Source organism: Taudactylus pleione, unplaced genomic scaffold, assembly GCF_031769625.1.
Source record: "Taudactylus pleione unplaced genomic scaffold, aTauple2 ptg000201l, whole genome shotgun sequence".
Classification (NCBI taxonomy): Eukaryota; Metazoa; Chordata; class Amphibia; order Anura; family Myobatrachidae; genus Taudactylus; species Taudactylus pleione.
Genome location: NW_028284603.1, coordinates 60,130,364 through 60,148,461, shown reverse-complemented (window position 1 = coordinate 60,148,461; position 18,098 = coordinate 60,130,364). Strand labels below are relative to the sequence as shown.

General features: G+C 38.8%; 46 non-coding genes across 46 annotated transcripts; all 46 read left to right on the top strand.

Moving 5' to 3' along the window:
• The first annotated feature begins 123 nt into the window (after window positions 1–123).
• On the top strand, window positions 124–239 carry LOC148518494 (U5 spliceosomal RNA). Its single transcript, XR_015879073.1, has one exon. It is a non-coding gene; the product is annotated as a U5 spliceosomal RNA (small nuclear RNA).
• A 261-nt stretch (window positions 240–500) lies between these two features.
• LOC148518493 (U5 spliceosomal RNA) lies at window positions 501–616 on the top strand. The gene has a single exon (XR_015879166.1). It is a non-coding gene; the product is annotated as a U5 spliceosomal RNA (small nuclear RNA).
• Window positions 617–893: 277 nt separating this feature from the next.
• LOC148518492 (U5 spliceosomal RNA) lies at window positions 894–1,009 on the top strand. Its single transcript, XR_015879093.1, has one exon. It is a non-coding gene; the product is annotated as a U5 spliceosomal RNA (small nuclear RNA).
• A 278-nt stretch (window positions 1,010–1,287) lies between these two features.
• LOC148518491 (U5 spliceosomal RNA) lies at window positions 1,288–1,403 on the top strand. The gene has a single exon (XR_015879084.1). It is a non-coding gene; the product is annotated as a U5 spliceosomal RNA (small nuclear RNA).
• A 278-nt stretch (window positions 1,404–1,681) lies between these two features.
• Window positions 1,682–1,797, top strand: LOC148518490 (U5 spliceosomal RNA). Its single transcript, XR_015879167.1, has one exon. It is a non-coding gene; the product is annotated as a U5 spliceosomal RNA (small nuclear RNA).
• A 278-nt stretch (window positions 1,798–2,075) lies between these two features.
• Window positions 2,076–2,192, top strand: LOC148518489 (U5 spliceosomal RNA). The gene has a single exon (XR_015879203.1). It is a non-coding gene; the product is annotated as a U5 spliceosomal RNA (small nuclear RNA).
• A 275-nt stretch (window positions 2,193–2,467) lies between these two features.
• Window positions 2,468–2,583, top strand: LOC148518488 (U5 spliceosomal RNA). The gene has a single exon (XR_015879016.1). It is a non-coding gene; the product is annotated as a U5 spliceosomal RNA (small nuclear RNA).
• Window positions 2,584–2,861: 278 nt separating this feature from the next.
• Window positions 2,862–2,977, top strand: LOC148518487 (U5 spliceosomal RNA). The gene has a single exon (XR_015879176.1). It is a non-coding gene; the product is annotated as a U5 spliceosomal RNA (small nuclear RNA).
• A 278-nt stretch (window positions 2,978–3,255) lies between these two features.
• On the top strand, window positions 3,256–3,371 carry LOC148518486 (U5 spliceosomal RNA). Its single transcript, XR_015879138.1, has one exon. It is a non-coding gene; the product is annotated as a U5 spliceosomal RNA (small nuclear RNA).
• A 278-nt stretch (window positions 3,372–3,649) lies between these two features.
• LOC148518485 (U5 spliceosomal RNA) lies at window positions 3,650–3,765 on the top strand. The gene has a single exon (XR_015879205.1). It is a non-coding gene; the product is annotated as a U5 spliceosomal RNA (small nuclear RNA).
• A 276-nt stretch (window positions 3,766–4,041) lies between these two features.
• Window positions 4,042–4,157, top strand: LOC148518484 (U5 spliceosomal RNA). Its single transcript, XR_015879015.1, has one exon. It is a non-coding gene; the product is annotated as a U5 spliceosomal RNA (small nuclear RNA).
• A 278-nt stretch (window positions 4,158–4,435) lies between these two features.
• On the top strand, window positions 4,436–4,551 carry LOC148518483 (U5 spliceosomal RNA). The gene has a single exon (XR_015879137.1). It is a non-coding gene; the product is annotated as a U5 spliceosomal RNA (small nuclear RNA).
• A 277-nt stretch (window positions 4,552–4,828) lies between these two features.
• LOC148518482 (U5 spliceosomal RNA) lies at window positions 4,829–4,944 on the top strand. The gene has a single exon (XR_015879087.1). It is a non-coding gene; the product is annotated as a U5 spliceosomal RNA (small nuclear RNA).
• Window positions 4,945–5,222: 278 nt separating this feature from the next.
• LOC148518481 (U5 spliceosomal RNA) lies at window positions 5,223–5,338 on the top strand. Its single transcript, XR_015879185.1, has one exon. It is a non-coding gene; the product is annotated as a U5 spliceosomal RNA (small nuclear RNA).
• A 278-nt stretch (window positions 5,339–5,616) lies between these two features.
• Window positions 5,617–5,732, top strand: LOC148518480 (U5 spliceosomal RNA). Its single transcript, XR_015879186.1, has one exon. It is a non-coding gene; the product is annotated as a U5 spliceosomal RNA (small nuclear RNA).
• Window positions 5,733–6,010: 278 nt separating this feature from the next.
• LOC148518479 (U5 spliceosomal RNA) lies at window positions 6,011–6,126 on the top strand. The gene has a single exon (XR_015879072.1). It is a non-coding gene; the product is annotated as a U5 spliceosomal RNA (small nuclear RNA).
• A 278-nt stretch (window positions 6,127–6,404) lies between these two features.
• LOC148518478 (U5 spliceosomal RNA) lies at window positions 6,405–6,520 on the top strand. The gene has a single exon (XR_015879195.1). It is a non-coding gene; the product is annotated as a U5 spliceosomal RNA (small nuclear RNA).
• Window positions 6,521–6,796: 276 nt separating this feature from the next.
• Window positions 6,797–6,912, top strand: LOC148518477 (U5 spliceosomal RNA). Its single transcript, XR_015879014.1, has one exon. It is a non-coding gene; the product is annotated as a U5 spliceosomal RNA (small nuclear RNA).
• Window positions 6,913–7,190: 278 nt separating this feature from the next.
• Window positions 7,191–7,306, top strand: LOC148518476 (U5 spliceosomal RNA). Its single transcript, XR_015879181.1, has one exon. It is a non-coding gene; the product is annotated as a U5 spliceosomal RNA (small nuclear RNA).
• A 278-nt stretch (window positions 7,307–7,584) lies between these two features.
• Window positions 7,585–7,700, top strand: LOC148518475 (U5 spliceosomal RNA). The gene has a single exon (XR_015879113.1). It is a non-coding gene; the product is annotated as a U5 spliceosomal RNA (small nuclear RNA).
• A 278-nt stretch (window positions 7,701–7,978) lies between these two features.
• Window positions 7,979–8,094, top strand: LOC148518474 (U5 spliceosomal RNA). Its single transcript, XR_015879204.1, has one exon. It is a non-coding gene; the product is annotated as a U5 spliceosomal RNA (small nuclear RNA).
• A 276-nt stretch (window positions 8,095–8,370) lies between these two features.
• Window positions 8,371–8,486, top strand: LOC148518473 (U5 spliceosomal RNA). The gene has a single exon (XR_015879013.1). It is a non-coding gene; the product is annotated as a U5 spliceosomal RNA (small nuclear RNA).
• A 278-nt stretch (window positions 8,487–8,764) lies between these two features.
• On the top strand, window positions 8,765–8,880 carry LOC148518472 (U5 spliceosomal RNA). The gene has a single exon (XR_015879136.1). It is a non-coding gene; the product is annotated as a U5 spliceosomal RNA (small nuclear RNA).
• Window positions 8,881–9,157: 277 nt separating this feature from the next.
• On the top strand, window positions 9,158–9,273 carry LOC148518471 (U5 spliceosomal RNA). The gene has a single exon (XR_015879086.1). It is a non-coding gene; the product is annotated as a U5 spliceosomal RNA (small nuclear RNA).
• Window positions 9,274–9,551: 278 nt separating this feature from the next.
• Window positions 9,552–9,667, top strand: LOC148518470 (U5 spliceosomal RNA). Its single transcript, XR_015879184.1, has one exon. It is a non-coding gene; the product is annotated as a U5 spliceosomal RNA (small nuclear RNA).
• Window positions 9,668–9,945: 278 nt separating this feature from the next.
• LOC148518469 (U5 spliceosomal RNA) lies at window positions 9,946–10,061 on the top strand. The gene has a single exon (XR_015879164.1). It is a non-coding gene; the product is annotated as a U5 spliceosomal RNA (small nuclear RNA).
• A 278-nt stretch (window positions 10,062–10,339) lies between these two features.
• LOC148518468 (U5 spliceosomal RNA) lies at window positions 10,340–10,455 on the top strand. The gene has a single exon (XR_015879071.1). It is a non-coding gene; the product is annotated as a U5 spliceosomal RNA (small nuclear RNA).
• A 278-nt stretch (window positions 10,456–10,733) lies between these two features.
• LOC148518467 (U5 spliceosomal RNA) lies at window positions 10,734–10,849 on the top strand. Its single transcript, XR_015879174.1, has one exon. It is a non-coding gene; the product is annotated as a U5 spliceosomal RNA (small nuclear RNA).
• A 276-nt stretch (window positions 10,850–11,125) lies between these two features.
• On the top strand, window positions 11,126–11,241 carry LOC148518466 (U5 spliceosomal RNA). Its single transcript, XR_015879012.1, has one exon. It is a non-coding gene; the product is annotated as a U5 spliceosomal RNA (small nuclear RNA).
• A 278-nt stretch (window positions 11,242–11,519) lies between these two features.
• On the top strand, window positions 11,520–11,635 carry LOC148518465 (U5 spliceosomal RNA). The gene has a single exon (XR_015879163.1). It is a non-coding gene; the product is annotated as a U5 spliceosomal RNA (small nuclear RNA).
• A 278-nt stretch (window positions 11,636–11,913) lies between these two features.
• On the top strand, window positions 11,914–12,029 carry LOC148518464 (U5 spliceosomal RNA). Its single transcript, XR_015879070.1, has one exon. It is a non-coding gene; the product is annotated as a U5 spliceosomal RNA (small nuclear RNA).
• Window positions 12,030–12,307: 278 nt separating this feature from the next.
• On the top strand, window positions 12,308–12,423 carry LOC148518463 (U5 spliceosomal RNA). The gene has a single exon (XR_015879199.1). It is a non-coding gene; the product is annotated as a U5 spliceosomal RNA (small nuclear RNA).
• A 276-nt stretch (window positions 12,424–12,699) lies between these two features.
• LOC148518462 (U5 spliceosomal RNA) lies at window positions 12,700–12,815 on the top strand. The gene has a single exon (XR_015879011.1). It is a non-coding gene; the product is annotated as a U5 spliceosomal RNA (small nuclear RNA).
• A 278-nt stretch (window positions 12,816–13,093) lies between these two features.
• Window positions 13,094–13,209, top strand: LOC148518461 (U5 spliceosomal RNA). Its single transcript, XR_015879180.1, has one exon. It is a non-coding gene; the product is annotated as a U5 spliceosomal RNA (small nuclear RNA).
• A 278-nt stretch (window positions 13,210–13,487) lies between these two features.
• On the top strand, window positions 13,488–13,603 carry LOC148518460 (U5 spliceosomal RNA). The gene has a single exon (XR_015879052.1). It is a non-coding gene; the product is annotated as a U5 spliceosomal RNA (small nuclear RNA).
• A 278-nt stretch (window positions 13,604–13,881) lies between these two features.
• LOC148518459 (U5 spliceosomal RNA) lies at window positions 13,882–13,997 on the top strand. Its single transcript, XR_015879198.1, has one exon. It is a non-coding gene; the product is annotated as a U5 spliceosomal RNA (small nuclear RNA).
• A 275-nt stretch (window positions 13,998–14,272) lies between these two features.
• LOC148518458 (U5 spliceosomal RNA) lies at window positions 14,273–14,388 on the top strand. Its single transcript, XR_015879057.1, has one exon. It is a non-coding gene; the product is annotated as a U5 spliceosomal RNA (small nuclear RNA).
• Window positions 14,389–14,666: 278 nt separating this feature from the next.
• LOC148518457 (U5 spliceosomal RNA) lies at window positions 14,667–14,782 on the top strand. Its single transcript, XR_015879148.1, has one exon. It is a non-coding gene; the product is annotated as a U5 spliceosomal RNA (small nuclear RNA).
• A 278-nt stretch (window positions 14,783–15,060) lies between these two features.
• On the top strand, window positions 15,061–15,176 carry LOC148518456 (U5 spliceosomal RNA). The gene has a single exon (XR_015879183.1). It is a non-coding gene; the product is annotated as a U5 spliceosomal RNA (small nuclear RNA).
• A 278-nt stretch (window positions 15,177–15,454) lies between these two features.
• Window positions 15,455–15,570, top strand: LOC148518455 (U5 spliceosomal RNA). The gene has a single exon (XR_015879162.1). It is a non-coding gene; the product is annotated as a U5 spliceosomal RNA (small nuclear RNA).
• Window positions 15,571–15,848: 278 nt separating this feature from the next.
• Window positions 15,849–15,964, top strand: LOC148518454 (U5 spliceosomal RNA). Its single transcript, XR_015879069.1, has one exon. It is a non-coding gene; the product is annotated as a U5 spliceosomal RNA (small nuclear RNA).
• Window positions 15,965–16,241: 277 nt separating this feature from the next.
• Window positions 16,242–16,357, top strand: LOC148518453 (U5 spliceosomal RNA). The gene has a single exon (XR_015879194.1). It is a non-coding gene; the product is annotated as a U5 spliceosomal RNA (small nuclear RNA).
• A 276-nt stretch (window positions 16,358–16,633) lies between these two features.
• On the top strand, window positions 16,634–16,749 carry LOC148518452 (U5 spliceosomal RNA). Its single transcript, XR_015879010.1, has one exon. It is a non-coding gene; the product is annotated as a U5 spliceosomal RNA (small nuclear RNA).
• Window positions 16,750–17,027: 278 nt separating this feature from the next.
• LOC148518451 (U5 spliceosomal RNA) lies at window positions 17,028–17,143 on the top strand. Its single transcript, XR_015879175.1, has one exon. It is a non-coding gene; the product is annotated as a U5 spliceosomal RNA (small nuclear RNA).
• A 278-nt stretch (window positions 17,144–17,421) lies between these two features.
• On the top strand, window positions 17,422–17,537 carry LOC148518450 (U5 spliceosomal RNA). Its single transcript, XR_015879051.1, has one exon. It is a non-coding gene; the product is annotated as a U5 spliceosomal RNA (small nuclear RNA).
• Window positions 17,538–17,815: 278 nt separating this feature from the next.
• LOC148518449 (U5 spliceosomal RNA) lies at window positions 17,816–17,931 on the top strand. Its single transcript, XR_015879207.1, has one exon. It is a non-coding gene; the product is annotated as a U5 spliceosomal RNA (small nuclear RNA).
• Window positions 17,932–18,098: the final 167 nt, after the last annotated feature.

Sequence of the window (18,098 nt, the reverse complement as noted above, 5' to 3'; positions counted from 1 at the left end):
TGATGCATATATCCATAGGAAGCCTGGTGAGAAATCTGCTCTTCTTTTTTTCAAATTTGTGCTCACTTTCAGTTAAATGAGGACTGATGGCATGACACTCAGACAACCAGAGGAATTTTGGTCATGCTCTGGTTTCTCTTCAGAACGCACAAATCTTTCGCCTTTTACTAAAGATTTCCATGGAGAGGAGCAAAACTGAGTTTTGTCTCAATTTTTGCATGCCCCAGCTTAATGGGGTTTCTTTTTATCAGTTTAAAATCAGAAGAAGTGAGCTCATTTGCATAGCAAGGACAGCTAATGTGCGTTTCTTTTTCTAGAATATTTCTTGACAGTTTTAACTCTTGAAAGTTCAGGGTGCACATGGAATACAGTGCAAATGATGCACATATCCAGGGGAAGCCTGGTGAGAAATCTGCTCTTCTTTCTTTCAAATTTGTGCTCACTTTCAGTTAAATGAGGACTGATGGCCTGACTCTCAGACAACCAGTGGACTTTTGGTCATGCTCTGGTTTCTCTTCAGAATGTACAAATCTTTCGCCTTTTACTAAAGATTTCCTTGGAGAGGTGCAAAACTGAGTATTTTCTCAATTTTTGCATGCTCCAGATTAATGGGGATTTTTTTTATCAGTTTAAAAACAGAAGAAGTGTGCTTTTTTTGGTAGTTAGCTCTTTTGCATAGCAAGGAGAACTAATGTGCGTTTCTTTTTCTAGAGATATTTCTTGACAGTTTTAATTCTTGAAAGTTCTGGGTGCACATGGAATACAGTGCAAATGATGCATATATCCAGGTGAAGCCTGGTGAGAAATCTGCTCTTCTTTCTTTCAAATTTGTGCTCCCTTTCAGTTAAATGAGGACTGATGGCATGATACAGACAAACAGTGGAATTTTGGTCATGCTCTGGTTTCTCTTCAGAACGCACAAATCTTTCGCCTTTTACTAAAGATTTCGGTGGAGAGGAGCAAAGCTGAGTTTTTTCTCAATTTTTACATACCCCAGCTTAATGGGGTTTCTTTTTATCAGTTTAAAAACAGAAGAAGTTTACCTTCTTGGAAGTGAGCTCATTTGCATAGCAAGGACAGCTAATGTGTGTTTCTTTTTCTAGAGATATTTCTTGACAGTTTTAATTCTTGAAAGTTCTGGGTGCACAAGGAATACAGTGCAAATGATGCATATATCCAGGGGAAGCCTGGTGAGAAATCTGCTCTTCTTTCTTTCAAATTTGTGCTCACTTTCAGTTAAATGAGGACTGATGGCATGATACTCCGACAAACAGTGGAATTTTGGTCATGCTCTGGTATCTCTTCAGAATGCACAAATCTTTCGCCTTTTACTAAAGATTTCCGTGGAGAGGGGCAAAACTGAGTTTTGTCTCAATTTTTGCATGCCCCAGCTTAATGGGGTTTCTTTTTATCAGTTTAAAAACAGAAGAAGTGTGCCTTCTTGGAAGTGAGCTCATTTGCATAGCAAGGACAGCTAATGTGCATTTCTTTTTCTAGAGATATTTCTTGACAGTTTTGATTCTTGAAATTTCTGGGTGCACACGGAATACAGTGCAAATGATGCATATAACCAGGGGAAGCCTGGTGAGAAATCTGCTCTTTTTTCATTCAAATTTGTGCTCACTTTCAGTTAAATGAGGACTGATGGCATGACACTCAGACAACCAGAGGAATTTTGGTCATGCTCTGGTTTTTCTTCAGAACGCACAAAGCTTTCGCCTTTTACTAAAGATTTCCGTGGAGAGTAGCAAAACTGAGTTTTGTCTCAATTTTTGCATGCCCCAGGTTAATGGGGTTTCTATTTATCAGTTTAATAACAGAAGAAGTGTGCCTTCTTGGAAGTGAGCTCATTTGCATAGCAAGGACAGCTAATGTGCATTTCTTTTTCTAGAGATATTTCTAACCAGTTTTAATTCTTGAAAGTTCTGGGTGCACACGGAATACAGTGCAAATGATGCATATATCCAGGGGAAGCCTGGTGAGAAATCTTCTCTTCTTTCTTTGAAATTAGTGCTCACTTTCTGTTAAATGAGTACTGATGGCATGACACTCAGACAACCAGAGGAATTTTGGTCATGCTCTGGTTTCTCTTCAGAACGCACAAATCTTTCGCCTTTTACTAAAGATTTCTGTGGAGAAGAGCAAAGCTGAGTTTTGTCTCAATTTTTGCATGCGCCAGCTTAATGGGTTTTTTTTTATCAGTTTAAAAACAGAAGAAGTGTGCCTTCATGGAAGTGAGTTCATTTGCATAGCAAGGATAGCTAATGTGCATTTCTTTTCTAGAGATATTTCTTGACAGTTTTAATTCTTGAAATTTCTGGGTGCACACGGAATACAGTGCAAATGATGCATATATCCAGGGGAAGCCTGGTGAGAAATCTGCTCTTCTTTCTTTCAAATTTGTGCTCACTTTCAGTTAAATGAGGACTGATGGCATGACACTCAGACAACCAGTGGAATTTTGGTCATGCTCTGGTTTCTCTTCAGATCGCACAAATCTTTCGCCTTTTACTAAAGATTTCCGTGGAGAGGAGCAAAACTGAGTTTTGTCTCAATTTTTGCATGCCCCAGCTTAATGGGGTTTCTTTTTATCAGTTTAAAAACAGAATAAGTGTGCAATCTTGGAAGGGAGCTCATTTGCATAGCAAGGACAGCTAATGTGCATTTCTTTTTCTAGAGATATTTCTTGACAGTTTTAAATCTTGAAAGTTCTGGGTGCACATGGAATACAGTGCAAATGATGCATATATCCAGGGGAAGCCTGGTGAGAAATCTGCTCTTCTTTCTTTCAAATTTGTGCTCACTTTCAGTTAAATGAGGACTGATGGCATGACACTCAGACAACCAGAGGAATTTTGGTCATGCTCTGGTTTCTCTTCAGAACGCACAAATCTTTCGCCTTTTACTAAAGATTTCTGTGGAGAAGAGCAAAGCTGAGTTTTGTCTCAATTTTTGCATACCCGAGCTTAATGGGGTTTCTTTGTATCAGTTTAAAAACAGAAGAAGTATACCTTCTTGGAAGTGAACTCATTTGCATAGGAAGGACAGCTAGTGTGCATTTCTTTTTTTAGAGATATTTCTTGACAGTTTTGATTCTTGAAATTTCTGGGTGCACACGGAATACAGTGCAAATGATGCATATATCCAGGGGAAGCCTGGTGAGAAATCTGCTCTTTTTTCTTTCAAATTTGTGCTCACTTTCAGTTAAATGAGGACTGATGGCATGACACTCAGACAACCCGAGGAATTTTGGTCATGCTCTGGTTTCTCTTCAGAATGCACAAATTTTTCGCCTTTTACTAAAGATTTCCGTGGAGAGGAGCAAAACTGAGTTTTGTCTCAATTTTTGCATGCCCCAGCTTATTGTGGTTTCTTTTTATCAGTTTAAAAACAGAAGAAGTGTGCCTTCTTGGAAGTGAGCTCATTTGCATAGCAAGGACAGCTAATGTGCATTTCTTTTTCTAGAGATATTTCTTCACAGTTTTAATTCTTGAAAGTTCTGGGTGCACACGGAATACAGTGCAAATGATGCATATATCCAGGGGAAGCCTGGTGAGAAATCTTCTCTTCTTTCTTTGAAATTAGTGCTCACTTTCTGTTAAATGAGTACTGATGGCATGACACTCAGACAACCAGAGGAATTTTGGTCATGCTCTGGTTTCTCTTCAGAACGCACAAATCTTTCGCCTTTTATTAAAGATTTCTGTGGAGAAGAGCAAAGCTGAGTTTTGTCTCAATTTTTGCATGCCCCAACTTAATGGGTTTTTTTTTATCAGTTTAAAAACAGAAGAAGTGTGCCTTCATGGAAGTGAGTTCATTTGCATAGCAAGGATAGCTAATGTGCATTTCTTTTCTAGAGATATTTCTTGACAGTTTTAATTCTTGAAATTTCTGGGTGCACACGGAATACAGTGCAAATGATGCATATATCCAGGGGAAGCCTGGTGAGAAATCTGCTCTTCTTTCTTTCAAATTTGTGCTCACTTTCAGTTAAATGAGGACTGATGGCATGACACTCAGACAACCAGTGGAATTTTGGTCATGCTCTGGTTTCTCTTCAGATCGCACAAATCTTTCGCCTTTTACTAAAGATTTCCGTGGAGAGGAGCAAAACTGAGTTTTGTCTCAATTTTTGCATGCCCCAGCTTAATGGGGTTTCTTTTTATCAGTTTAAAAACAGAAGAAGTGTGCATTCTTGGAAGTGAGCTCATTTGCATAGCAAGGACAGCTAATGTGCATTTCTTTTTCTAGAGATATTTCTTGACAGTTTTAAATCTTGAAAGTTCTGGGTGCACATGGAATACAGTGCAAATGATGCATATATCCAGGGGAAGCCTGGTGAGAAATCTGCTCTTCTTTCTTTCAAATTTGTGCTCACTTTCAGTTAAATGAGGACTGATGGCATGAGACTCAGACAACCAGTGGAATTTTGGTCATGCTCTGGTTTCTCTTCAGAACGCACAAATCTTTCGCCTTTTACTAAAGATTTCCGTGGATTGGAGCAAAGCTGAGTTTTGTCTCAATTTTTACATACCCCAGCTTAATGGGGTTTCTTTTTATCAGTTTAAAAACAGAAGAAGTATACCTTCTTGGAAGTGATCTCGTTTGCATAGGAAGGACAGCTAGTGTGCATTTCTTTTTTTAGAGATATTTCTTGACAGTTTTGATTTTTGAAATTTCTGGGTGCACACGGAATACAGTGCAAATGATGCATATATCCAGGGGAAGCCTGGTGAGAATCTGCTCTTCTTTCTTTCAAATTTGTGCTCACTTTCAGATAAATGAGGACTGATGGCATGATACTCCGACAAACAGTGGAATTTTGGTAATGCTCTGGTTTCTTTTCAGAATGCACAAATCTTTCGCCTTTTACTAAAGATTTCCGTGGAGAGGAGCAAAACTGAGTTTTGTCTCAATTTTTGCATGCCCCAGGTTAATGGGGTTTCTATTTATCAGTTTAATAACAGAAGAAGTGTGCCTTCTTGGAAGTGAGCTCATTTGCATAGCAAGTACAGCTAATGTGCATTTCTTTTTCTAGAGATATTTCTAACCAGTTTTAATTCTTGAAAGTTCTGGGTGCACATGGAATACAGTGCATATGATGCATATATCCAGGGGAAGCCTGGTGAGAAATCTTCTCTTCTTTCTTTGAAATTTGTGCTCACTTTCTGTTAAATGAGGACTGATGGCATGACACTCAGACAACCAGAGGAATTTTGGTCATGCTCTGGTTTCTCTTTAGAATGCACCAATCTTTCGCCTTTTGCTAAAGATTTCCGTGGAGAGGAGCAAAACTGAGTTTTGTCTCAATTTTTGCATGCCCCAGCTTAATGGGGTTTCTTTTTATCAGTTTAAAAACAGAAGAAGTGTGTCTTCTTGGAAGTGAGCTCATTTGCATAGCAAGGACAGCTAATGTGCATTTCTTTTTCTAGAAATATTTCTTGCCAGTTTTAATTCTTGAACGTTCTGGGTGCACATGGAATACAGTGCAAATGATGCATATATCCAGGGGAAGCCTGGTGAGAAATCTTCTCTTCTTTCTTTCAAATTTGTGCTCACTTTCAGTTAAATGAGGACTGATGGCATGACACTCAGACAACCAGAGGAATTTTGGTCATGCTCTGGTTTTTCTGCAGAACGCACAAAGCTTTCGCCTTTTACTAAAGATTTCCGTGGAGAGTAGCAAAACTGAGTTTTGTCTCAATTTTTGCATGCCCCACGTTAATGGGGTTTCTTTTTATCAGTTTAAAAACAGAAGAAGTGTGCCTTCTTGGAAGTGAGCTCATTTGCATAGCAAGGACAGCTAGTGTGCGTTTCTTTTTCTTGAGATATTTCTTGACAGTTTTGATTCTTGAAATTTCTGGGTGCACACGGAATACAGTGCAAATGATGCATATATCCAGGGGAAGCCTGGTGAGAAATCTGCTCTTTTTTCTTTCAAATTTGTGCTCACTTTCTGTTAAATGAGGACTGATGGCATGACACTCAGACAACCAGAGGAATTTTGGTCATGCTCTGGTTTCTCTTCAGAATGCACAAATTTTTCGCCTTTTACTAAAGATTTCCGTGGAGAGGAGCAAAACTGAGTTTTTTCTCAATTTTTGCATGCCCCAGGTTAATGGGGTTTCTATTTATCAGTTTAATAACAGAAGAAGTGTGCCTTCTTGGAAGTGAGCTCATTTGCATAGCAAGGACAGCTAATGTGCATTTCTTTTTCTAGAGATATTTCTAACCAGTTTTAATTCTTGAAAGTTCTGGGTGCACACGGAATACATTGCAAATGATGCATATATCCAGGGGAAGCCTGGTGAGAAATCTTCTCTTCTTTCTTTGAAATTAGTGCTCACTTTCTGTTAAATGAGTACTGATGGCATGACACTCAGACAACCAGAGGAATTTTGGTCATGCTCTGGTTTCTCTTCAGAACGCACAAATCTTTCGCCTTTTACTAAAGATTTCTGTGGAGAAGAGCAAAGCTGAGTTTTGTCTCAATTTTTGCATGCGCCAGCTTAATGGGGTTTTTTTTATCAGTTTAAAAACAGAAGAAGTGTGCCTTCATGGAAGTGAGTTCATTTGCATAGCAAGGATAGCTAATGTGCATTTCTTTTCTAGAGATATTTCTTGACAGTTTTAATTCTTGAAATTTCTGGGTGCACACGGAATACAGTGCAAATGATGCATATATCCAGGGGAAGCCTGGTGAGAAATCTGCTCTTCTTTCTTTCAAATTTGTGCTCACTTTCAGTTAAATGAGGACTGATGGCATGACACTCAGACAACCAGTGGAATTTTGGTCATGCTCTGGTTTCTCTTCAGATCGCACAAATCTTTCGCCTTTTACTAAAGATTTCCGTGGAGAGGAGCAAAACTGAGTTTTGTCTCAATTTTTGCATGCCCCAGCTTAATGGGGTTTCTTTTTATCAGTTTAAAAACAGAAGAAGTGTGCATTCTTGGAAGTGAGCTCATTTGCATAGCAAGGACAGCTAATGTGCATTTCTTTTTCTAGAGATATTTCTTGACAGTTTTAAATCTTGAAAGTTCTGGGTGCACATGGAATACAGTGCAAATGATGCATATATCCAGGGGAAGCCTGGTGAGAAATCTGCTCTTCTTTCTTTCAAATTTGTGCTCACTTTCAGTTAAATGAGGACTGATGGCATGACACTCAGACAACCAGAGGAATTTTGGTCATGCTCTGGTTTCTCTTCAGAACGCACAAATCTTTTGCCTTTTACTAAAGATTTCTGTGGAGAAGAGCAAAGCTGAGTTTTGTCTCAATTTTTGCATACCCGAGCTTAATGGGGTTTCTTTTTATCAGTTTAAAAACAGAAGAAGTATACCTTCTTGGAAGTGAACTCGTTTGCATAGGAAGGACAGCTAGTGTGCATTTCTTTTTTTAGAGATATTTCTTGACAGTTTTGATTCTTGAAATTTCTGGGTGCACACGGAATACAGTGCAAATGATGCATATATCCAGGGGAAGCCTGGTGAGAAATCTGCTCTTTTTTCTTTCAAATTTGTGCTCACTTTCAGTTAAATGAGGACTGATGGCATCACACTCAGACAACCCGAGGAATTTTGGTCATGCTCTGGTTTCTCTTCAGAATGCACAAATTTTTCGCCTTTTACTAAAGATTTCCGTGGAGAGGAGCAAAACTGAGTTTTTTCTCAATTTTTGCATGCCCCAGCTTATTGTGGTTTCTTTTTATCAGTTTAAAAACAGAAGAAGTGTGCCTTCTTGGAAGTGAGCTCATTTGCATAGCAAGGACAGCTAATGTGCATTTCTTTTTCTAGAGATATTTCTTGACAGTTTTAATTCTTGAAAGTTCTGGGTGCACACGGAATACAGTGCAAATGATGCATATATCCAGGGGAAGCCTGGTGAGAAATCTTCTCTTCTTTCTTTGAAATTAGTGCTCACTTTCTGTTAAATGAGTACTGATGGCATGACACTCAGACAACCAGAGGAATTTTGGTCATGCTCTGGTTTCTCTTCAGAACGCACAAATCTTTCGCCTTTTATTAAAGATTTCTGTGGAGAAGAGCAAAGCTGAGTTTTGTCTCAATTTTTGCATGCCCCAACTTAATGGGTTTTTTTTTATCAGTTTAAAAACAGAAGAAGTGTGCCTTCATGGAAGTGAGTTCATTTGCATAGCAAGGATAGCTAATGTGCATTTCTTTTCTAGAGATATTTCTTGACAGTTGTAATTCTTGAAATTTCTGGGTGCACACGGAATACAGTGCAAATGATGCATATATCCAGGGGAAGCCTGGTGAGAAATCTGCTCTTCTTTCTTTCAAATTTGTGCTCACTTTCAGTTAAATGAGGACTGATGGCATGACACTCAGACAACCAGTGGAATTTTGGTCATGCTCTGGTTTCTCTTCAGATCGCACAAATCTTTCGCCTTTTACTAAAGATTTCCGTGGAGAGGAGCAAAACTGAGTTTTGTCTCAATTTTTGCATGCCCCAGCTTAATGGGGTTTCTTTTTATCAGTTTAAAAACAGAAGAAGTGTGCATTCTTGGAAGTGAGCTCATTTGCATAGCAAGGACAGCTAATGTGCATTTCTTTTTCTAGAGATATTTCTTGACAGTTTTAAATCTTGAAAGTTCTGGGTGCACATGGAATACAGTGCAAATGATGCATATATCCAGGGGAAGCCTGGTGAGAAATCTGCTCTTCTTTCTTTCAAATTTGTGCTCACTTTCAGTTAAATGAGGACTGATGGCATGACACTCAGACAACCAGTGGAATTTTGGTCATGCTCTGGTTTCTCTTCAGAACGCACAAATCTTTCGCCTTTTACTAAAGATTTCCGTGGATTGGAGCAAAGCTGAGTTTTGTCTCAATTTTTACATACCCCAGCTTAATGGGGTTTCTTTTTATCAGTTTAAAAACAGAAGAAGTATACCTTCTTGGAAGTGATCTCGTTTGCATAGGAAGGACAGCTAGTGTGCATTTCTTTTTTTAGAGATATTTCTTGACAGTTTTGATTCTTGAAATTTCTGGGTGCACACGGAATACAGTGCAAATGATGCATATATCCAGGGGAAGCCTGGTGAGAATCTGCTCTTCTTTCTTTCAAATTTGTGCTCACTTTCAGTTAAATGAGGACTGATGGCATGATACTCCGACAAACAGTGGAATTTTGGTCATGCTCTGGTTTCTTTTCAGAATGCACAAATCTTTCGCCTTTTACTAAAGATTTCCGTGGAGAGGAGCAAAACTGAGTTTTGTCTCAATTTTTGCATGCCCCAGGTTAATGGGGTTTCTATTTATCAGTTTAATAACAGAAGAAGTGTGCCTTCTTGGAAGTGAGCTCATTTGCATAGCAAGTACAGCTAATGTGCATTTCTTTTTCTAGAGATATTTCTAACCAGTTTTAATTCTTGAAAGTTCTGGGTGCACATGGAATACAGTGCATATGATGCATATATCCAGGGGAAGCCTGGTGAGAAATCTTCTCTTCTTTCTTTGAAATTTGTGCTCACTTTCTGTTAAATGAGGACTGATGGCATGACACTCAGACAACCAGAGGAATTTTGGTCATGCTCTGGTTTCTCTTTAGAATGCACCAATCTTTCGCCTTTTGCTAAAGATTTCCGTGGAGAGGAGCAAAACTGAGTTTTGTCTCAATTTTTGCATGCCCCAGCTTAATGGGGTTTCTTTTTATCAGTTTAAAAACAGAAGAAGTGTGCCTTCTTGGAAGTGAGCTCATTTGCATAGCAAGGACAGCTAATGTGCATTTCTTTTTCTAGAAATATTTCTTGCCAGTTTTAATTCTTGAACGTTCTGGGTGCACATGGAATACAGTGCAAATGATGCATATATCCAGGGGAAGCCTGGTGAGAAATCTTCTCTTCTTTCTTTCAAATTTGTGCTCACTTTCAGTTAAATGAGGACTGATGGCATGACACTCAGACAACCAGAGGAATTTTGGTCATGCTCTGGTTTTTCTTCAGAACGCACAAAGCTTTCGCCTTTTACTAAAGATTTCCGTGGAGAGTAGCAAAACTGAGTTTTGTCTAAATTTTTGCATGCCCCACGTTAATGGGGTTTCTTTTTATCAGTTTAAAAACAGAAGAAGTGTGCCTTCTTGGAAGTGAGCTCATTTGCATAGCAAGGACAGCTAGTGTGCGTTTCTTTTTCTTGAGATATTTCTTGACAGTTTTGATTCTTGAAATTTCTGGGTGCACACGGAATACAGTGCAAATGATGCATATATCCAGGGGAAGCCTGGTGAGAAATCTGCTCTTTTTTCTTTCAAATTTGTGCTCACTTTCTGTTAAATGAGGACTGATGGCATGACACTCAGACAACCAGAGGAATTTTGGTCATGCTCTGGTTTCTCTTCAGAATGCACAAATTTTTCGCCTTTTACTAAAGATTTCCGTGGAGAGGAGCAAAACTGAGTTTTTTCTCAATTTTTGCATGCCCCAGGTTAATGGGGTTTCTATTTATCAGTTTAATAACAGAAGAAGTGTGCCTTCTTGGAAGTGAGCTCATTTGCATAGCAAGGACAGCTAATGTGCATTTCTTTTTCTAGAGATATTTCTAACCAGTTTTAATTCTTGAAAGTTCTGGGTGCACACGGAATACAGTGCAAATGATGCATATATCCAGGGGAAGCCTGGTGAGAAATCTTCTCTTCTTTCTTTGAAATTAGTGCTCACTTTCTGTTAAATGAGTACTGATGGCATGACACTCAGACAACCAGAGGAATTTTGGTCATGCTCTGGTTTCTCTTCAGAATGCACAAATCTTTCGCCTTTTACTAAAGATTTCTGTGGAGAAGAGCAAAGCTGAGTTTTGTCTCAATTTTTGCATGCCCCAGCTTAATGGGGTTTTTTTTATCAGTTTAAAAACAGAAGAAGTGTGCCTTCATGGAAGTGAGTTCATTTGCATAGCAAGGATAGCTAATGTGCATTTCTTTTCTAGAGATATTTCTTGACAGTTTTAATTCTTGAAATTTCTGGGTGCACACGGAATACAGTGCAAATGATGCATATATCCAGGGGAAGCCTGGTGAGAAATCTGCTCTTCTTTCTTTCAAATTTGTGCTCACTTTCAGTTAAATGAGGACTGATGGCATGACACTCAGACAACCAGTGGAATTTTGGTCATGCTCTGGTTTCTCTTCAGATCGCACAAATCTTTCGCCTTTTACTAAAGATTTCCGTGGAGAGGAGCAAAACTGAGTTTTGTCTCAATTTTTGCATGCCCCAGCTTAATGGGGTTTCTTTTTATCAGTTTAAAAACAGAAGAAGTGTGCAATCTTGGAAGTGAGCTCATTTGCATAGCAAGGACAGCTAATGTGCATTTCTTTTTCTAGAGATATTTCTTGACAGTTTTAAATCTTGAACGTTCTGGGTGCACATGGAATACAGTGCAAATGATGCATATATCCAGGGGAAGCCTGGTGAGAAATCTTCTCTTCTTTCTTTCAAATTTGTGCTCACTTTCAGTTAAATGAGGACTGATGGCATGACACTCAGACAACCAGAGGAATTTTGGTCATGCTCTGGTTTTTCTTCAGAACGCACAAAGCTTTCGCCTTTTACTAAAGATTTCCGTGGAGAGTAGCAAAACTGAGTTTTGTCTAAATTTTTGCATGCCCCACGTTAATGGGGTTTCTTTTTATCAGTTTAAAAACAGAAGAAGTGTGCCTTCTTGGAAGTGAGCTCATTTGCATAGCAAGGACAGCTAGTGTGCGTTTCTTTTTCTTGAGATATTTCTTGACAGTTTTGATTCTTGAAATTTCTGGGTGCACACGGAATACAGTGCAAATGATGCATATATCCAGGGGAAGCCTGGTGAGAAATCTGCTCTTTTTTCTTTCAAATTTGTGCTCACTTTCTGTTAAATGAGGACTGATGGCATGACACTCAGACAACCAGAGGAATTTTGGTCATGCTCTGGTTTCTCTTCAGAATGCACAAATTTTTCGCCTTTTACTAAAGATTTCCGTGGAGAGGAGCAAAACTGAGTTTTTTCTCAATTTTTGCATGCCCCAGGTTAATGGGGTTTCTATTTATCAGTTTAATAACAGAAGAAGTGTGCCTTCTTGGAAGTGAGCTCATTTGCATAGCAAGGACAGCTAATGTGCATTTCTTTTTCTAGAGATATTTCTAACCAGTTTTAATTCTTGAAAGTTCTGGGTGCACACGGAATACAGTGCAAATGATGCATATATCCAGGGGAAGCCTGGTGAGAAATCTTCTCTTCTTTCTTTGAAATTAGTGCTCACTTTCTGTTAAATGAGTACTGATGGCATGACACTCAGACAACCAGAGGAATTTTGGTCATGCTCTGGTTTCTCTTCAGAATGCACAAATCTTTCGCCTTTTACTAAAGATTTCTGTGGAGAAGAGCAAAGCTGAGTTTTGTCTCAATTTTTGCATGCCCCAGCTTAATGGGTTTTTTTTTATCAGTTTAAAAACAGAAGAAGTGTGCCTTCATGGAAGTGAGTTCATTTGCATAGCAAGGATAGCTAATGTGCATTTCTTTTCTAGAGATATTTCTTGACAGTTTTAATTCTTGAAATTTCTGGGTGCACACGGAATACAGTGCAAATGATGCATATATCCAGGGGAAGCCTGGTGAGAAATCTGCTCTTCTTTCTTTCAAATTTGTGCTCACTTTCAGTTAAATGAGGACTGATGGCATGACACTCAGACAACCAGTGGAATTTTGGTCATGCTCTGGTTTCTCTTCAGATCGCACAAATCTTTCGCCTTTTACTAAAGATTTCCGTGGAGAGGAGCAAAACTGAGTTTTGTCTCAATTTTTGCATGCCCCAGCTTAATGGGGTTTCTTTTTATCAGTTTAAAAACAGAAGAAGTGTGCAATCTTGGAAGTGAGCTCATTTGCATAGCAAGGACAGCTAATGTGCATTTCTTTTTCTAGAGATATTTCTTGACAGTTTTAAATCTTGAAAGTTCTGGGTGCACATGGAATACAGTGCAAATGATGCATATATCCAGGGGAAGCCTGGTGAGAAATCTGCTCTTCTTTCTTTCAACTTTGTGCTCACTTTCAGTTAAATGAGGACTGATGGCATGACACTCAGACAACCAGAGGAATTTTGGTCATGCTCTGGTTTCTCTTCAGAACGCACAAATCTTTTGCCTTTTACTAAAGATTTCTGTGGAGAAGAGCAAAGCTGAGTTTTGTCTCAATTTTTGCATACCCGAGCTTAATGGGGTTTCTTTTTATCAGTTTAAAAACAGAAGAAGTATACCTTCTTGGAAGTGAACTCGTTTGCATAGGAAGGACAGCTAGTGTGCATTTCTTTTTTTAGAGATATTTCTTGACAGTTTTGATTCTTGAAATTTCTGGGTGCACACGGAATACAGTGCAAATGATGCATATATCCAGGGGAAGCCTGGTGAGAAATCTGCTCTTTTTTCTTTCAAATTTGTGCTCACTTTCAGTTAAATGAGGACTGATGGCATGACACTCAGACAACCCGAGGAATTTTGGTCATGCTCTGGTTTCTCTTCAGAATGCACAAATTTTTCGCCTTTTACTAAAGATTTCCGTGGAGAGGAGCAAAACTGAGTTTTTTCTCAATTTTTGCATGCCCCAGCTTAATGGGGTTTCTTTTTATCAGTTTAAAAACAGAAGAAGTGTGCCTTCTTGGAAGTGAGCTCATTTGCATAGCAAGGACAGCTAATGTGCATTTCTTTTTCTAGAGATATTTCTTGACAGTTTTAATTCTTGAAAGTTCTGGGTGCACACGGAATACAGTGCAAATGATGCATATATCCAGGGGAAGCCTGGTGAGAAATCTTCTCTTCTTTCTTTGAAATTAGTGCTCACTTTCTGTTAAATGAGTACTGATGGCATGACACTCAGACAACCAGAGGAATTTTGGTCATGCTCTGGTTTCTCTTCAGAACGCACAAATCTTTCGCCTTTTATTAAAGATTTCTGTGGAGAAGAGCAAAGCTGAGTTTTATCTCAATTTTTGCATGCCCCAACTTAATGGGTTTTTTTTATCAGTTTAAAAACAGAAGAAGTGTGCCTTCATGGAAGTGAGTTCATTTGCATAGCAAGGATAGCTAATGTGCATTTCTTTTCTAGAGATATTTCTTGACAGTTTTAATTCTTGAAATTTCTGGGTGCACATGGAATACAGTGCAAATGATGCATATATCCAGGGGAAGCCTGGTGAGAAATCTGCTCTTCTTTCTTTCAAATTTGTGCTCACTTTCAGTTAAATGAGGACTGATGGCATGACACTCAGACAACCAGTGGAATTTTGGTCATGCTCTGGTTTCTCTTCAGATCGCACAAATCTTTCGCCTTTTACTAAAGATTTCCGTGGAGAGGAGCAAAACTGAGTTTTGTCTCAATTTTTGCATGCCCCAGCTTAATGGGTTTTTTTTTTATCAGTTTAAAAACAGAAGAAGTGTGCATTCTTGGAAGTGAGCTCATTTGCATAGCAAGGACAGCTAATGTGCATTTCTTTTTCTAGAGATATTTCTTGACAGTTTTAAATCTTGAAAGTTCTGGGTGCACATGGAATACAGTGCAAATGATGCATATATCCAGGGGAAGCCTGGTGAGAAATCTGCTCTTCTTTCTTTCAAATTTGTGCTCACTTTCAGTTAAATGAGGACTGATGGCATGACACTCAGACAACCAGTGGAATTTTGGTCATGCTCTGGTTTCTCTTCAGAACGCACAAATCTTTCGCCTTTTACTAAAGATTTCCGTGGATTGGAGCAAAGCTGAGTTTTGTCTCAATTTTTGCATGCCCCAGGTTAATGGGGTTTCTATTTATCAGTTTAATAACAGAAGAAGTGTGCCTTCTTGGAAGTGAGCTCATTTGCATAGCAAGTACAGCTAATGTGCATTTCTTTTTCTAGAGATATTTCTAACCAGTTTTAATTCTTGAAAGTTCTGGGTGCACATGGAATACAGTGCATATGATGCATATATCCAGGGGAAGCCTGGTGAGAAATCTTCTCTTCTTTCTTTGAAATTTGTGCTCACTTTCTGTTAAATGAGGACTGATGGCATGACACTCAGACAACCAGAGGAATTTTGGTCATGCTCTGGTTTCTCTTTAGAATGCACCAATCTTTCGCCTTTTGCTAAAGATTTCCGTGGAGAGGAGCAAAACTGAGTTTTGTCTCAATTTTTGCATGCCCCAGCTTAATGGGGTTTCTTTTTATCAGTTTAAAAACAGAAGAAGTGTGCCTTCTTGGAAGTGAGCTCATTTGCATAGCAAGGACAGCTAATGTGCATTTCTTTTTCTAGAAATATTTCTTGCCAGTTTTAATTCTTGAACGTTCTGGGTGCACATGGAATACAGTGCAAATGATGCATATATCCAGGGGAAGCCTGGTGAGAAATCTTCTCTTCTTTCTTTCAAATTTGTGCTCACTTTCAGTTAAATGAGGACTGATGGCATGACACTCAGACAACCAGAGGAATTTTGGTCATGCTCTGGTTTTTCTTCAGAACGCACAAAGCTTTCGCCTTTTACTAAAGATTTCCGTGGAGAGTAGCAAAACTGAGTTTTGTCTAAATTTTTGCATGCCCCACGTTAATGGGGTTTCTTTTTATCAGTTTAAAAACAGAAGAAGTGTGCCTTCTTGGAAGTGAGCTCATTTGCATAGCAAGGACAGCTAGTGTGCGTTTCTTTTTCTTGAGATATTTCTTGACAGTTTTGATTCTTGAAATTTCTGGGTGCACACGGAATACAGTGCAAATGATGCATATATCCAGGGGAAGCCTGGTGAGAAATCTGCTCTTTTTTCTTTCAAATTTGTGCTCACTTTCTGTTAAATGAGGACTGATGGCATGACACTCAGACAACCAGAGGAATTTTGGTCATGCTCTGGTTTCTCTTCAGAATGCACAAATTTTTCGCCTTTTACTAAAGATTTCCGTGGAGAGGAGCAAAACTGAGTTTTTTCTCAATTTTTGCATGCCCCAGGTTAATGGGGTTTCTATTTATCAGTTTAATAACAGAAGAAGTGTGCCTTCTTGGAAGTGAGCTCATTGCATAGCAAGGACAGCTAATGTGCATTTCTTTTTCTAGAGATATTTCTAACCAGTTTTAATTCTTGAAAGTTCTGGGTGCACACGGAATACAGTGCAAATGATGCATATATCCAGGGGAAGCCTGGTGAGAAATCTTCTCTTCTTTCTTTGAAATTAGTGCTCACTTTCTGTTAAATGAGTACTGATGGCATGACACTCAGACAACCAGAGGAATTTTGGTCATGCTCTGGTTTCTCTTCAGAACGCACAAATCTTTCGCCTTTTACTAAAGATTTCTGTGGAGAAGAGCAAAGCTGAGTTTTGTCTCAATTTTTGCATGCGCCAGCTTAATGGGGTTTTTTTTATCAGTTTAAAAACAGAAGAAGTGTGCCTTCATGGAAGTGAGTTCATTTGCATAGCAAGGATAGCTAATGTGCATTTCTTTTCTAGAGATATTTCTTGACAGTTTTAATTCTTGAAATTTCTGGGTGCACACGGAATACAGTGCAAATGATGCATATATCCAGGGGAAGCCTGGTGAGAAATCTGCTCTTCTTTCTTTCAAATTTGTGCTCACTTTCAGTTAAATGAGGACTGATGGCATGACACTCAGACAACCAGTGGAATTTTGGTCATGCTCTGGTTTCTCTTCAGATCGCACAAATCTTTCGCCTTTTACTAAAGATTTCCGTGGAGAGGAGCAAAACTGAGTTTTGTCTCAATTTTTGCATGCCCCAGCTTAATGGGGTTTCTTTTTATCAGTTTAAAAACAGAAGAAGTGTGCAATCTTGGAAGTGAGCTCATTTGCATAGCAAGGACAGCTAATGTGCATTTCTTTTTCTAGAGATATTTCTTGACAGTTTTAAATCTTGAAAGTTCTGGGTGCACATGGAATACAGTGCAAATGATGCATATATCCAGGGGAAGCCTGGTGAGAAATCTGCTCTTCTTTCTTTCAAATTTGTGCTCACTTTCAGTTAAATGAGGACTGATGGCATGACACTCAGACAACCAGAGGAATTTTGGTCATGCTCTGGTTTCTCTTCAGAACGCACAAATCTTTCGCCTTTTACTAAAGATTTCTGTGGAGAAGAGCAAAGCTGAGTTTTGTCTCAATTTTTGCATACCCGAGCTTAATGGGGTTTCTTTTTATCAGTTTAAAAACAGAAGAAGTATACCTTCTTGGAAGTGAACTCGTTTGCATAGGAAGGACAGCTAGTGTGCATTTCTTTTTTTAGAGATATTTCTTGACAGTTTTGATTCTTGAAATTTCTGGGTGCACACGGAATACAGTGCAAATGATGCATATATCCAGGGGAAGCCTGGTGAGAAATCTGCTCTTTTTTCTTTCAAATTTGTGCTCACTTTCAGTTAAATGAGGACTGATGGCATGACACTCAGACAACCCGAGGAATTTTGGTCATGCTCTGGTTTCTCTTCAGAATGCACAAATTTTTCGCCTTTTACTAAAGATTTCCGTGGAGAGGAGCAAAACTGAGTTTTTTCTCAATTTTTGCATGCCCCAGCTTAATGGGGTTTCTTTTTATCAGTTTAAAAACAGAAGAAGTGTGCCTTCTTGGAAGTGAGCTCATTTGCATAGCAAGGACAGCTAATGTGCATTTCTTTTTCTAGAGATATTTCTTGACAGTTTTAATTCTTGAAAGTTCTGGGTGCACACGGAATACAGTGCAAATGATGCATATATCCAGGGGAAGCCTGGTGAGAAATCTTCTCTTCTTTCTTTGAAATTAGTGCTCACTTTCTGTTAAATGAGTACTGATGGCATGACACTCAGACAACCAGAGGAATTTTGGTCATGCTCTGGTTTCTCTTCAGAACGCACAAATCTTTCGCCTTTTATTAAAGATTTCTGTGGAGAAGAGCAAAGCTGAGTTTTGTCTCAATTTTTGCATGCCCCAACTTAAAGGGTTTTTTTTTATCAGTTTAAAAACAGAAGAAGTGTGCCTTCATGGAAGTGAGTTCATTTGCATAGCAAGGATAGCTAATGTGCATTTCTTTTCTAGAGATATTTCTTGACAGTTTTAATTCTTGAAATTTCTGGGTGCAAATGATGCATATATCCAGGGGAAGCCTGGTGA